Below are 13,297 nucleotides of genomic sequence, written 5' to 3' on the forward strand. Positions count from 1 at the left end.
ACACCGTAAGCGATCGCTTTGCCTGGTCAGAAAAGTGAGCCGTACGCGTCTGCGTGGTGCGTGCCCGCGCGTGCGAGCGAGTTTCGTGGCCCATCCTCGCGCATTCGACTTCTTCGGAGTGGCCCGTAAAGATTTTGCCTGCCCCGGGGAATGACTAACATTTCGAATGGCACCTCTTGAACCAGAAGTACAGGGAACAGGAAGATATGCAAAGTGCGTAAAATATTTATTGCATTTTGCCTTATATATATATATATATATATATATATATATATATATATATATATATATATATATATATATATATATATATATATATATATATATATATATATATATATATATATATAAAGCCGCACAGATGCACTGTAGGACAGCGCCAGTTGAGTAGTGTGTGTGCGTGCGCGTGTGTTCGTGCGTGTCAGTAAGCGCGAGCGCCTGCAGGGATCCTGTTCTGTCCTCACGTGCGGTCAGCTTGAGCGTAAAGACGAGGGCGCACGCGCGACGCAAACTTGAATTTTTGTCTCCTGATCAGAAATAATGACTAAAAAGAAATAGAAGCAACAGTTGATGGTTATTTTATTTTTTTCCAGTTCCGCCCACTTATTCGCATCACTATTAATGCATGCAATCGATTCGTCGTACAACAGGTAGGCAACTGCACGCGCGTTAATTCAATGGATTTGCGTTAAAACACTTAGAAAACTAATTACCCGGAAGTACGAATTGACCAATCACGCTGCACAGACATGGTGCAGGCTACTAATCCCCCTCCACCCCCACACACTAATTAAAAGCGTTGTATTAAATGCCACCTACCCCCAGCTCCCTGTGTGTGTGTGTGTGTGTGTGTTCGTTCGTTCGTTCGTGCGCGCGCAGTAGGTCAATTTGATCTGACAGAAAGCATATCTGCTCCCTCTAAGAGCTTATGCATGTTGGGCAGCAGGGTGCGCGCCATGAAACGTTTCGAGGAGAGCAGAAACAACTCCAAATACGTTCGAGAGCATCACAACCGGTTGATAGTTTCCCCGGTGAGCTCGTGCAGCCTGAAGGACAAAGCGCGTCAGGATTTCCGGTGATGAGGTCAGCAGCAGTGCGTCAGCCCCACTGTGCGGTATGATCACTTCTCACTCCTTTATGACCCGTGACATTGAGTTAGGGGAAGCACCACCATGTTATGCAGGAATCTGACTGACCATATCACAGGCTCCTTACTAAGTGCTCACAAGTGAGATATTCTTGGTTATCACTATATTAATTCCATCCAACTTGTAGATGTAAGCAATGGGCCCCATTTGACACATTTTAGTTGGGAGAGTCACAGCAGCATCTGAATGTTTAGAATTGTGGATTGTATAAAAAAAAGTGGAAGCACTCTTTCAAGGTTTAGTTATCATGTTGTTTTCAGGTTGCTGTGTGCTTTGCTATTTTTAAGAGTTTTTTTTCTGCAAAAATGCAAATCAGATGTGCACTTGGTACTGTACAAGAAGTGACTGGCACTTCCCCAGAACATGAGTAAAATAAGTTATTTTTTGTACTGGCAGGTGATTTTTGTCAATGTGTTTGGTCAACTAGGCTCTCAAGCTTGCCTTGGTGTACAGTTAACTACCCACTTGCCCAATGTGTCACTATGCAACATGAAGCAAGCCCACCTCTGACTTGTCCATCTCACACACACACACACACACACACACACACACACACACACAGACACATATAGACACATAATATCTTGTCAGCATGGTCCAATGCTGAGTAATGCAATTAATGTTTAATCTACATTGTATGTGTTTCTAATAAAATGGCAATTACCCCAAGTAACCCCACCTATGCAGTACATAATCTCACACACACTTACACAGAAAAAGAAAAAATAATTTTAAGCTAATTTATTCATCTCTCATGTGATGCCCAGAAGCAGTGCCTCTATGCACCACTGATCCCAATGTGTCTTGTGGCCCCCCTGATTTCGCAGCTTTAGGAATTGTTGCCTTGAAGAATGGTGCAGCCTGCACACAGTTAACCTCTCAGTCCCAGGTCAGTACCGTGATGATGAGACCTGATGCGCATTGCACATTGACCTTCCCGTCATTGGCAAGTCGTTTGTCCATGGCTGTAATCATAATACACCAAGGAAACAGACTGTCATAAGCACTTATGTCTTTAGCCTTAGGCTATTTTAGCCTAAATCAATACGTAGAGGCAGACTTAACACCACGAAGGATAATCATGGGTTAGTTGGAGTGTTGCTGATGACCATTTCAGTCATTTTGGACACGTTCTACAATAATAATTATTTATTGATTTCTATTTCATTTATGGTAGACCCGTTTTATAGTTTTTTTAGCTGTTTTATCAGTCCACATGTATCTGTGCTCTGTATTAGACTGCCTCTTTACAAGTGCCCTCATTGCAGAGTTTATTATAGGTGGTGTGTTTGAATAGAGTGTCTTGATCCAGTCAGAGGTGGCATCATGCCAGTTGTTGCCTGTTGGCACACTGGCCTACTCACACACCACCTGGCGATCGACAGAAGCAGACCACTATGGGGTTCCCGCGTCGAGCGTGGGTTCTGTGTTCCGGACTTTTGAGTGTGTGTCGGCGGGAAGGCATCCCCTTCTGCCTGAATAGTCCCAGCAGGCAACAGTGTGTGTCCATGGAGACGCGGAACAGTGTGTAAGGGCCTACAAAGCCAACATTGTTTTGCTATCCATACTGGCTTCATTTAGTCATCCTTACAAGCTGGGCTTTGGTTTTTTTGGGGGCTTTATAGAACCAAAAGTGGGGATCCGTGCGAGGAATTGTTTCTGCTGCATTAGCGAGTAAAGCAAAGAGTCGGCTAATGAGCTCCGGCTGCTTTCCTAGAGCCCGAGAACTGAGGAAAACAAGGTTGGATTTTGTTTTGATCCATGCTGTTCTTTTCAGAACCTGGAGCATGACTAAAACTTGCCTGTCCTGCTTATTAACAGTCATTTATAAAGCAAGATAAAATAAGAATGAACACTCCTCCCTTGAAAATGGTAGACAAAAAAATAAAGCAGACTATTCCAAAGCAGTGACAGATGCAAAGACTGGAATTTGCTTGAGCTCAAATGAGATGCCAGTCAAAAGTATATTATTTTGAGACACCACAGACTCCAAGATGTGGTCTTGAAGAACCCTCTTTCATGTACATTTTACTGGAGTGCTTCCCTGCATCTAATCTACATGATTTAACTTTTCATCTGAATAACAGCCTTTCCTGAGATGTGTGTGTGTGTGTGTGCAGGCATTAAAATTTAATAAGCTATTAATCTAACTTGTTGTGACATTGCGTTGTAGCAGGTAATGTTGCTGCCGTACAGGATCGTTACAATCTATGCAAAGTTTCACATGTTCTACCCATGGATTTCGCCTCAGTTCTCTCGATTTCTCCCGCCTCCATAAATATGACAGATTGGCTTATAAATTGCCAGTGAGTGTAAAAATGTGTTCCCAGTGTTCCCTGAATAGGCTCTGGATCAACTGCATCTCTCTGACCCCAAGGATAATATTTTTACTGAATGTATTCAGTATTCCCTGTAGATGACATGCACCAGGGGATTCCTAATCTGCAGGGGAATGCCCAATCTCAGAAATCTGTCCCACTCAAAGCGAAGGCATTGACTAGTGTTCCCCGTCCTCCATATCGATCTGTCAGTTCTGGGTGACATTATCTGCTCTTCCTAATTAGTGCTAAAGTCATGCCCTCATCCAGGTGGTGGCAGCTCACAAAGGACAAATACTCATTTAGCATCTGGAGTCTGGGTCGAGGTTTAGCTGCTGCAATTACAACCTTGGCCATTGTTTGTTTTTAATATTATATTTATTTTGCATGCTTTATATTTGAAGAGGCACTGTTGTTTCTTTTGAAAAAGTGTGCATCACTGTCACATGTGGAGACAATAGATGGGTTTGAACTGTTCTTACTTTGTTCTCTTGTTTCAACCAAGAACACATACAAACATACTGTACACACACATCTTACTATTGAACAATACCTAAACCACCAAGATATAAAACTATACAGAGAGAGAGAGAGAGAGAGAGAGAGAGAGAGAGAGAGCAACAAGTACTGAATTTATTTATCATTTATTTCATGAACAATATTTTCTTCTATCTTATGGTTCGCTTTTTTCAGCACTTTTTACAGTTTTTGAAATTGAAATTCAGTGACAGTTAGATTTAGTGCTGGTAGTGTGTGTTCTATAGAAAAAAATGAGATATTACTATGTATAATATTTGCTCTGAAGTAGTTGCTGTTGTAAGACTTCCACTCTGAAAATTGCCATTTCCTGTTAGGAGAGCAGTGTCAGTGAGGATGGATATTCTGAAATATTCAAAACTAGATGTTGTGTAATTAGTTGTATTTTTGACACTCGGTTATGAAATGCACTGTTGTCACCATGGTGTTGCTGTTACTCTGTAGGGTGACATATAGGGCTGTAACGGTACACAAATGTTTTTTTACGGTTCGGAATGTACCTCGATTCACGGATCGGTTTCATTTCGGTATGGTTAGGAGGAAGAAATGCAAAACACAATTGGTTGTCGTTTTTTATTATAGCAGTTTATTATTATTAACATTTGAGATCATCAACATTTGTACAGTTTACATTTCTAAAACAATTTCTCTCTCTCTTTCTCTCTCTCACACACTTTCCTTTTCATCTGTCTACTCTTTTTTTGTGTAGCCTCTTATGCTGCAAAATCTTTTGTAATGTACATTGCATTGTTGATCCAAAGACAAAACACTTATATATATATATATATATCAGTAACAATAACTAACCTCCCTCTCTGTTCACGCTCCCTCACCTCACCACATCTGTCACTGCGGTATGGAGGAATGCTCTGCTCTACTGCCTCCAATCGTCCCCTTAAGAAGAATAGGGAAGAAATGCTAAGACAAAAAGTCAATGGTTGATAATGCAGTCCGTGATGCATGTCCTGCATGCAAAATAACAAACGTGGAGTGCGTTAGCCGAAATGCAGCATTTGTAACAGTCATAGCGCATTGACTTAAAGCTCTTCTTCTAGCATGCACATTTGCCTTCATACATATAGTCACACTGGACCTGTCTTTCTCAAGGCAAGCTTTTGGTAATGAGCAAGTATTTGGAAGTCACCAAATGATATGTATGCCTTGCTCTGGGACACAACTGTATAATCCACTTTCTTCTGACATTTGGATGCAACTCCCAGAAAGGCACATGACAAATAAAGCAAATTAAAACGTCTAACTTTGTCTCTAAGGACATGGGCCATTTATAGTAGTGTACAAAAGCATACAGTGTTGTGCTACTTACTTTTGTTTCCTAAGAATTAGTAGGAATCTCATAGGCAGCAGGATGTCTACAAAACTAAATAGCTCCCAAAGGAGATCGGCTTGAAAGAACAATTCCTTTCTGACTTTGTGAATTGTCTTTAATTAGTTCTGTTCTTACATTCTCTTTTTTTAAAGCCGGTTCTTATTGTCATTTACACACAAGGCGTGAGCGAGTACGATCCGAGCTGAGACCTCTCTGCGGTGCCCTGTCGGGTTCTGCTTCAGAGCTGTTTAGTATGCGTGGGCCTCTCTCTGCTCCCATTAAGCAGCTGAAATGAAAAGGCTGCATTTCTCAATAGTCGAGCGAGTGGGATGCAGAGTGGAGGCGGGAGGCAGCAGTCACGATGGCTTTTACACAGAGTGTATGAGGTTAGCCTGAAACGAGCTTCTGTGGCTAGATGTCTGTGCCGGAGCACAGTCAGGTGAGATAAATGAAAGACGATGGTTGATGGATAGCTAAATGATTGGAGAGAGAAATAGACTCTTGGATGCATGAACATATAAATTCTCTGTTCCTCTGTTTCTTTTTATCTGTCGCACGCTCTCAACAACGCAGGATCAGGTTTTGTTCCATTTGTTCCAATCCAGATTTCTGATGCTGGCATGTGAGCACCTGACTGTGGAGTCTGTCAAATGCTCCCCTGCGCTAAAACTCTGATATAAATTTAAAAAGTAATAAAATAGCCATTTGGCTATCAATATCAAAATAAAGCAGCATTCTAAACAGTGCCACTTATGAACCATCTGATGACTGGGTCATCTTTAAGTCTGTTGCATACAAGAGAGACTTTACTGTTATATGAAAATAATGCATCCCAGGCAGCAGTGCATCAGTTTTGTATAATCAGCAGGAACTGGACTGTGTTATTCCGCTTATGCCACAGCAATTTGTCAAAGATTACAATGTTTAGGAAAGGTCAAGCACTTTAGCAGTTCATAGTTAAACTTGTGGAGCATCTCAGACAAAAATAATTCATACCTTATGACCAATCAGTTTTGGGCATTCGACTGTGATATAAACTACAATAAAACCCTGTCAGGAAAAATGAGCTACATTTGTGAAGATACATTTGTGTACATTTAAACACAGCTTCTTAGTGTGTTGTACAGCCTTTTTTTCAACATATAACAGAGCATAGGTGTTGGATTCAGTTAGGGTGTTTTAAAAGCATTTTGTTTAAAAGGATTGATTTTTTTATTTTTGAGAAAAATGCTACTCTATGCAGGAACAGAGCCATATGCTAGTATAAATAAAGCAGCAGCTAAGAATAGCATCAAGCTAAACTCCTGTTTAAAAACAATTACTTTATTTTTTTTTTAAGAATCTTTTATATTTATTTGAAGCAAGGTTTGCACATGATTTTTATTTACAAATATTTAAGATATGCAAATGAACATCATGTTGCTCAGCAACATGAAAATCCAAATGGTGGCCTGCTAGCATTATTTTTTTACATTTTTTTTAGCTCAATTTAAATTTCAAACAGTGTCACAGTTATGAGCCTTTCTGCAGGTAATTTATACAAATCTCCAATTGGATGTGGATTTTTAAAATCCAGTTAATAAAAAATAATTTTGATTTGTGTGGACATGCTTGTGTATGCATTCCTCTCCATAGTGCAATGGTGAACTGGGCCGAGCTTTAGCAGAGGAGATCAGGTTTGTCAGCAAGGTCAGTGTGTGTTGCTCAACAGGGGGTTTTCCGAGCCGATTTGATTGCTAGTGAATTCAGGGCCAATCTCGGATGGCGCTGTGTTGCTGGAGCTGTGGCAGTGTGATTTCTCACCCGTGTCAGCAGCCCTGTTCTTGGCTAAGCTCTTAGTCCCACAAACGCTGGCTGCTAATACTGCCTTTTGAATAGATGCCTGGGAAATCTACTCCCCGCCTTTGATCAGGATGAAAGCACATTTCTCCAGCGCAATTGCATTTATGTTCCCTTCTGCTGCAACTTTGGTTGGAAATAACTCTTTTCCACTCACACTTGCTCTCACTTGTACCCTGTCACTCTCCTCTGCTTGCTTTCTCATTCCCACTGGTTGAGGGAATTCCATCTTTTGATCTGTCCCCCCCCCCTTATCACCTCGGCCAGAGAGGGATGCGACTGTGTATACATCAGGATAGAAGCAGGAATGAAGAGAGAGGGTGAGTGTGAGATACGTGAGAGGATGCTTTTTTTCCTCTCACTGTGATAACTACGCCTCTCCCGCTCTCCATCTCGGCAATACAGACAAGTTTAGACACACACGGCCATTCTATAACCTTGTGCTTGTGTGTGTGTGTGTGTGTGTGTGTGTGTGTGTGTGTGTGTGTGTGTGTGTGTGTGTGTGGCCAGCAGTATAAATATGCCACAGCTGCCAGACCCTGTTTCTCTAAAAATGCAGAAATGAATGGTGCCTCGGAGATAGAGATAAAAAGAATATGCATTAGAGGTGGACTAATATGGACATAATATTTAAATGCATTTTTAATATTTCGACCTATTTGTAAAGTCATTGCACTTTTACAAACTTTGACAGATGACAAAAAATACACTATCAGGCCACACCCATATGTGGACACATATGTTGCCACTATGCTATAACAGATTCCCTACACTGGAAGTAAAAATCCATGATGACAATGATTTGTGAAGCAGTGGAAGACCTTGAGTGTCTGGCAGAAACTCTGACCTCAGTCTGACTGAACACATTTGGGATAAACTGGAATGCCAACCAAAGGCTGCAGCCAAAGACCATAAAACCTCTCTACAAAATCTAGTGAAATGTCTTCCCAGAAGAGTGGAGTTTAGGAGGTATAAATGTGGAATCTTTTTCTTTCTATTTCTTTAAACACATCTCATTTTTTTAGCAGAATCACAGACAATAATTTAATTTATTTTACTTCAGGTTTATCTTCCATTTATTTTTTGGTCCTATGAATTGAAGGTTTTCTCCGATCATTTGGCTTCTTTGTGAAAGGTGGTGCTCCACTGAATCTGTCTAGACTTTTTTTTTTTTTCCCTTTTTTTATCAAAAGCCAGAATGCCCTTTTCTGATGTAGAAATGTCTTATGACCAGAGTTCAAGTATTCTCTAAAAGTAATCTGTAGTAGACGAGGACAAACAAAAACAGTGTAGATTGAGTCTCTCCATATTGACGGGCTCTTTCTCAAACCTCTGGCACAGTAAAGACTGGGATTAAACATTGGGATTATACTGTACATAAACATGTACACAAGTCTTGCTATCTTTGTTAGGACTTTCCATTTCCCCTGTGCTACACTTAATCCTAAACTCATTAAACCAAAATTAGGTTGACTGGAAGAATTTGTTAAATGCGATAAAAGTTCAACAGAATTGCATTTTTTTTGAAGAAAAAAAACAAACAGCCTAATGTCCCCATGAGCTCTTTTTGGTGTTTAAATGCAGTGAAAAAAATTCAAAGATGCTGTTTTTTTACAATGTAGTGTGGATTGAGAAAACTGTGCATATTATTAGTGTGACTCTATATTCACATAAAACAAACAAGATTTTTGATGAACAATGTACTGATGTACATTGATATTTTGCTGTGTGTGGGTGTGGGTGTGGGTGTGTGTGAAATTTGACTTGAAACGATGTAGCGGGGGAGATGGTTGAGGGGCAAAATTATGTTAATAAGGTGGACCATGAAGATAACTCGTTTTTAACATGTTGATGACCCTGTGTGTGTGTGTGTGTGTGTGTGTGTGTGTGTGTGTGTGTGTGTGTGTGCATCATTATCTGTGTAACAGTGTTTGCTTGAGTAGAGCTGTTATTATTGTCTCAGTGTGCCAGTGTTTGGGTAATTTGCCCTGGCAGGCATGTCTAGATGGGAGGAGGCAATTTGGGCCAAGAGCTTGGCTCTGTATAAAGGGCGATAGCATCACGGGGGGGTTTCACATGTTTATATTAGTGTATAATTCAACCGGAGCTCATGGCTCGCCTTTTTCTGCCACTGTTTTAATACTGAGATCTCCACTTTAGTATTGGAACTTAAAACTCCATCAGTGTGCCTGTTACAGTCCACTGCATTTTTAACTATTACAATTTTATATAGATAAAGCTCATCAAATGCTGCTATATTTCACACCATGTTTTTCTGCAAACTATTGATTTGGAACAAAACACAATGAGCAAAGAAGAGTGTGTGAGTAAGAGTGGTGAGTGAGACTATGAGTAAATGAGTAAAAGAAATGGAGTGAAAAATGGCCTGATTGTCATCGATGGTCACATTAAATTCAGTTGAATTACAGTTTAAGCCCACAATGAATGAATCATTGAACTTTTCACCCTCAATGACCTCCACTTTTTATTATGGCTTTGAGAAATTTGATAGAACGGCCAGTAACAGATATAGTTTAACCTCCAATATGAAAAAGATTGACTTTATTCCAGTATATCAGTGGTTACTGGTTAAGCCCATGTCCACCTAGTGTTATATGGTGCTGCTAGAATTTGTTTTCACATTGAAAATAAATAATTGATCATTTATTATAATAATAACAATAATATTATTTTTTCTTATATAAAGAAGAAAAAAATAATATTATTATTATTGTTATTATTATAACAATAATAATAATATTTTTTCTTATATAAAGAAGAGTTTTTATTTGTGTAGCATATTATTCAGCAACCAAAGTGCAACTATCCAAATATGTTCTTAAAAAGTCTTAAAAAAATAAAAAAGTAAAAAATACTGAATCATGAATGTGCTGAATTAAATACATTTGATTCTCATATATTAATACATATAATTATATAAAAAATCATGCAGTCCTATGTGTAAAAAGATACAGCATGTGGCTTGAGTGATTCACCTTTAGAGGTCGCACTCGTAATGACAGCGCTCAAGCAACGGACGCTACCCGGAAAAACTATGAGTAGATTTTTGCTGATAGTTCCAGCAATAAACTATCAATGTTGATTAATTATCAAAACCAATGAATATGTTGACCTCTAGTTTAAATGCATAAATATCGTACATCCAGAGGCTGATTGAGGAAGTAAATCATTTATTAAATTAAATTAAAATAATATAATAAATAATAATCATTTATTAAATTAAAGCAAAATGAATTGCAAAAAGAAACAGATGCTGCTTGCAGTATGATCTTGCACCCAGCACCCTCTTCTGTCAGGGGTGGTCATTTCTTTTATAAGCTTTTTCTCTTATGTCTTTAGAGGGCACAAACAACATTAATAATATCATAACAAAATGAATTAATCTACACAAATTTAGATAGTAAACATGGCTTTTTATTTTATTTTGCTAGTTCTTTATCAAACCAAAATGACTACATGCATGCTGGAAATAGAGCATGCATTATATTGTTAAATAGAGCAGCTATATTGTTTTATCTGTATACCAAGCATTAGATATGACATAATTTAATAAGTATATAAATGGTAGGTGTAGGCTGAGTTTTGTATTTTCTTCTAATTAAAGACGGCTTACCAAAAAGCTTCGACTAGGTGCTACTAGCCAAAAGTGTGTAAAATATCAACTAGCCAAAGATCATTTGTTACATAGTATGAATGGTAGTAACCAGTAAAATTCCGACCTGAACTACAGTTCTGAAAAACAATGCACAGAAGTCTTCACAATAGCCACTGAAAAGGTAGATGCATTTTTTCTGTGGGACCCAAGTTAACAGTTATGAACCTTTTTGATTGCAATATTTCTCCAGTACATATGATAAGGAATCTGGCAACCCTGCTCGAAGGGCATATTGTAAAATTTGATAAATGTGATACAAATATTTATATTTAGCATTTAGCAGAGAGACTTACAGTAGTGCTTTGAAGTCACTATTAATAAATAAATGCTTGTACTGATTCATATTGGGACTAAGAGACCCATTTATGTCTAGGTTAAGAGCTTGGTCTTTAATAATTGTTTGGACAACCAGTGACTTGGGCTTTGAACATGCAGGTGGTGCATGAGAAATTCCAGTTGAGTATTGCTAGAGAATCAGACCAAATGTGGTGTAGTGTGAGTGGGTGTAAATGGCAGTTTTTGCACTATTTTTTTCTTAACCCATAAACACTTTGAAAGAAAACAATATTTCTACAATATTCCTGTTTTAAAATAAAGTGTTATGTAAAGGGCCCCATTCTTGACCTATCAAGCAATTGCTTCTTTTAAAACATAGCTTGCTCCCAGCAGCACAGTTTTACAGTTTGTTCTAGAATTTGTGCGTGTTATACCTTTTCTGTGAGTAGACTACATTCATGCACATTTTCAATGTTTTATTTCATTTATTTTACATATACAGTGTGGGCTGGCTATTTGAAATAATGCAGGGTTAAACAAGTGTGAATTTGGGTGTCTGGGAGTGTCTGTGGGTGTCTGTATCTATGCATTCTACTACTAGATACATTTCTATACAGTTCGAATAACTACTGTTTAAATAGAACCTTCTCCTGTCATTTTTCTCCTATCTTTCTAAGCTCAGACATTCAGGTTTTTTGCAATGTAATTTAAAGCAGAGACACATATTAAGCAGTCAGACAACTGTATACATTGTGGTCCTATCTGCAGCCTCAGCAAGGGAACAATAGCTAGCATAAGTTTTGTGTGTGGTGTGTGTCTCTGTGCCTGCATGTCTCCTGCCATGGCTAACTTGTCTTCTCCAAGTTGAATGAAACTAGCTGATATAAAATAGCCACACAGTTTTTTCTCTATCTTTCAATCCATTTCACGTTATCTCCTTCCTTTAACCTTCTACATGAGCGAGCATGGGAAAAAAATCTAATAAGGTAAAAGTGCTGGAACCATCCATTAGCAATTTACCTTGCTGTTTGTTTTCCATTTGCTTGTCCATGTGATGTATTTCCAACGAGAACCATTTTAGAATAATGCCGCCTGCCTCTTCCATTTCTCATTTAACATAATTTAGTTTTGCTCGTGTGTCCTTGTTGCCTGGATTTCAGCCAGCTATAACAAAGCAAGCAATATTAGATGACTATGAAAGACCAAAGCAGGAGAACTTGGTGTTGCACAGCAGCCCTGAAGAACCGACCTGGTTCGTTAAATACAGTGTGTGGTTTTAGGTTGGTTTTTCTTTCAGGGTACTTTGAAGTTGGCTGAGCGTGCTAAAGATCAGAGCCAAAGCGCTGTAGTTGAATTTGTGCTGAACACTTTCGCCTCCCTCTGTGAGCTTTAGCTTGGAAGTCTTGAAAGTGCGGTGGCAGACTTGAAACCGAATGAAGATTAATGATCTTAATCGCTGCGAAGATCAGCCTCCGAGCCTCTGTGAAACGACAGGTTTGGATAGTTAGAGCCATAATAGTACTTTTCAGCAACTGCAATAAGTAACAAACAACATTGGTAACAAGATTACATTCAATAAACTAAGCTACATTATCACCTATATGTTCTGTCTATGGGTAAACTCGCAGAGAGAGCTGACCTAATGCTATCCTCTATAAAGCATTCTTTTTATTCTTTAGAGATTTCAGTACAAGAATTGAAGAGCTGGAGTGTTCGAACGGCCGCTGAGAACAGAATGAGCAGAATTAGAGTGGAAGATAGAACAAAGGAAAAATTAATTGTATTTTGAAATGGATAAGTGTTATTAAAATTTGACAGCGATTGTATTACAATAAATTAATTTATTCCTAAAAGATTACATATTGTCATGTGATCTATGTAATCAAGGCAACATTTATACACAAAAGGTTGATATTAATATCAAGGGTACGATAAAATATAAGAAGCTTGTAAGTCCAGAGAGCGTAACAAATGTTAGTTTCGAATGTCGGCTGTGTGTTCAGTGACTTCATTTATGAATTTATTCATTTATTCATCAGTAACCACTTCCTGTACAGGGTCACGGAAGATTGGCAGTCTATTCTGTGAATATTTAGCACAAGTTGGGAAAACACCTTGTATCCATGGTCCTTTGTAAATTAATGTTTTGTTGCTTTTTCTTCATGTGGATATGTTA

At 38.7% G+C, this 13,297-nt stretch overlaps 1 protein-coding gene across 13 annotated transcripts in view; it reads left to right on the top strand.

The window, feature by feature from the left end:
* Window positions 1-13,297, top strand: part of dab1a (DAB adaptor protein 1a) — a 368,118-nt gene that overhangs the window by 215,158 nt on the left and 139,663 nt on the right. The window contains exon 1 of one of the 13 annotated variants that reach the window (XM_046836334.1): window positions 837-1,114. The exons of the other annotated variants lie outside the window; for them this stretch is intronic. The gene's annotated coding sequence lies outside the window, so the exon portion shown is untranslated. Of the gene's footprint in view, window positions 1-836; window positions 1,115-13,297 lie in introns of those variants that run through there. 13 annotated transcript variants of the gene reach the window in all.

This window comes from Silurus meridionalis, chromosome 23, assembly GCF_014805685.1.
Source record: "Silurus meridionalis isolate SWU-2019-XX chromosome 23, ASM1480568v1, whole genome shotgun sequence".
NCBI lineage: Eukaryota > Metazoa > Chordata > Actinopteri > Siluriformes > Siluridae > Silurus > Silurus meridionalis.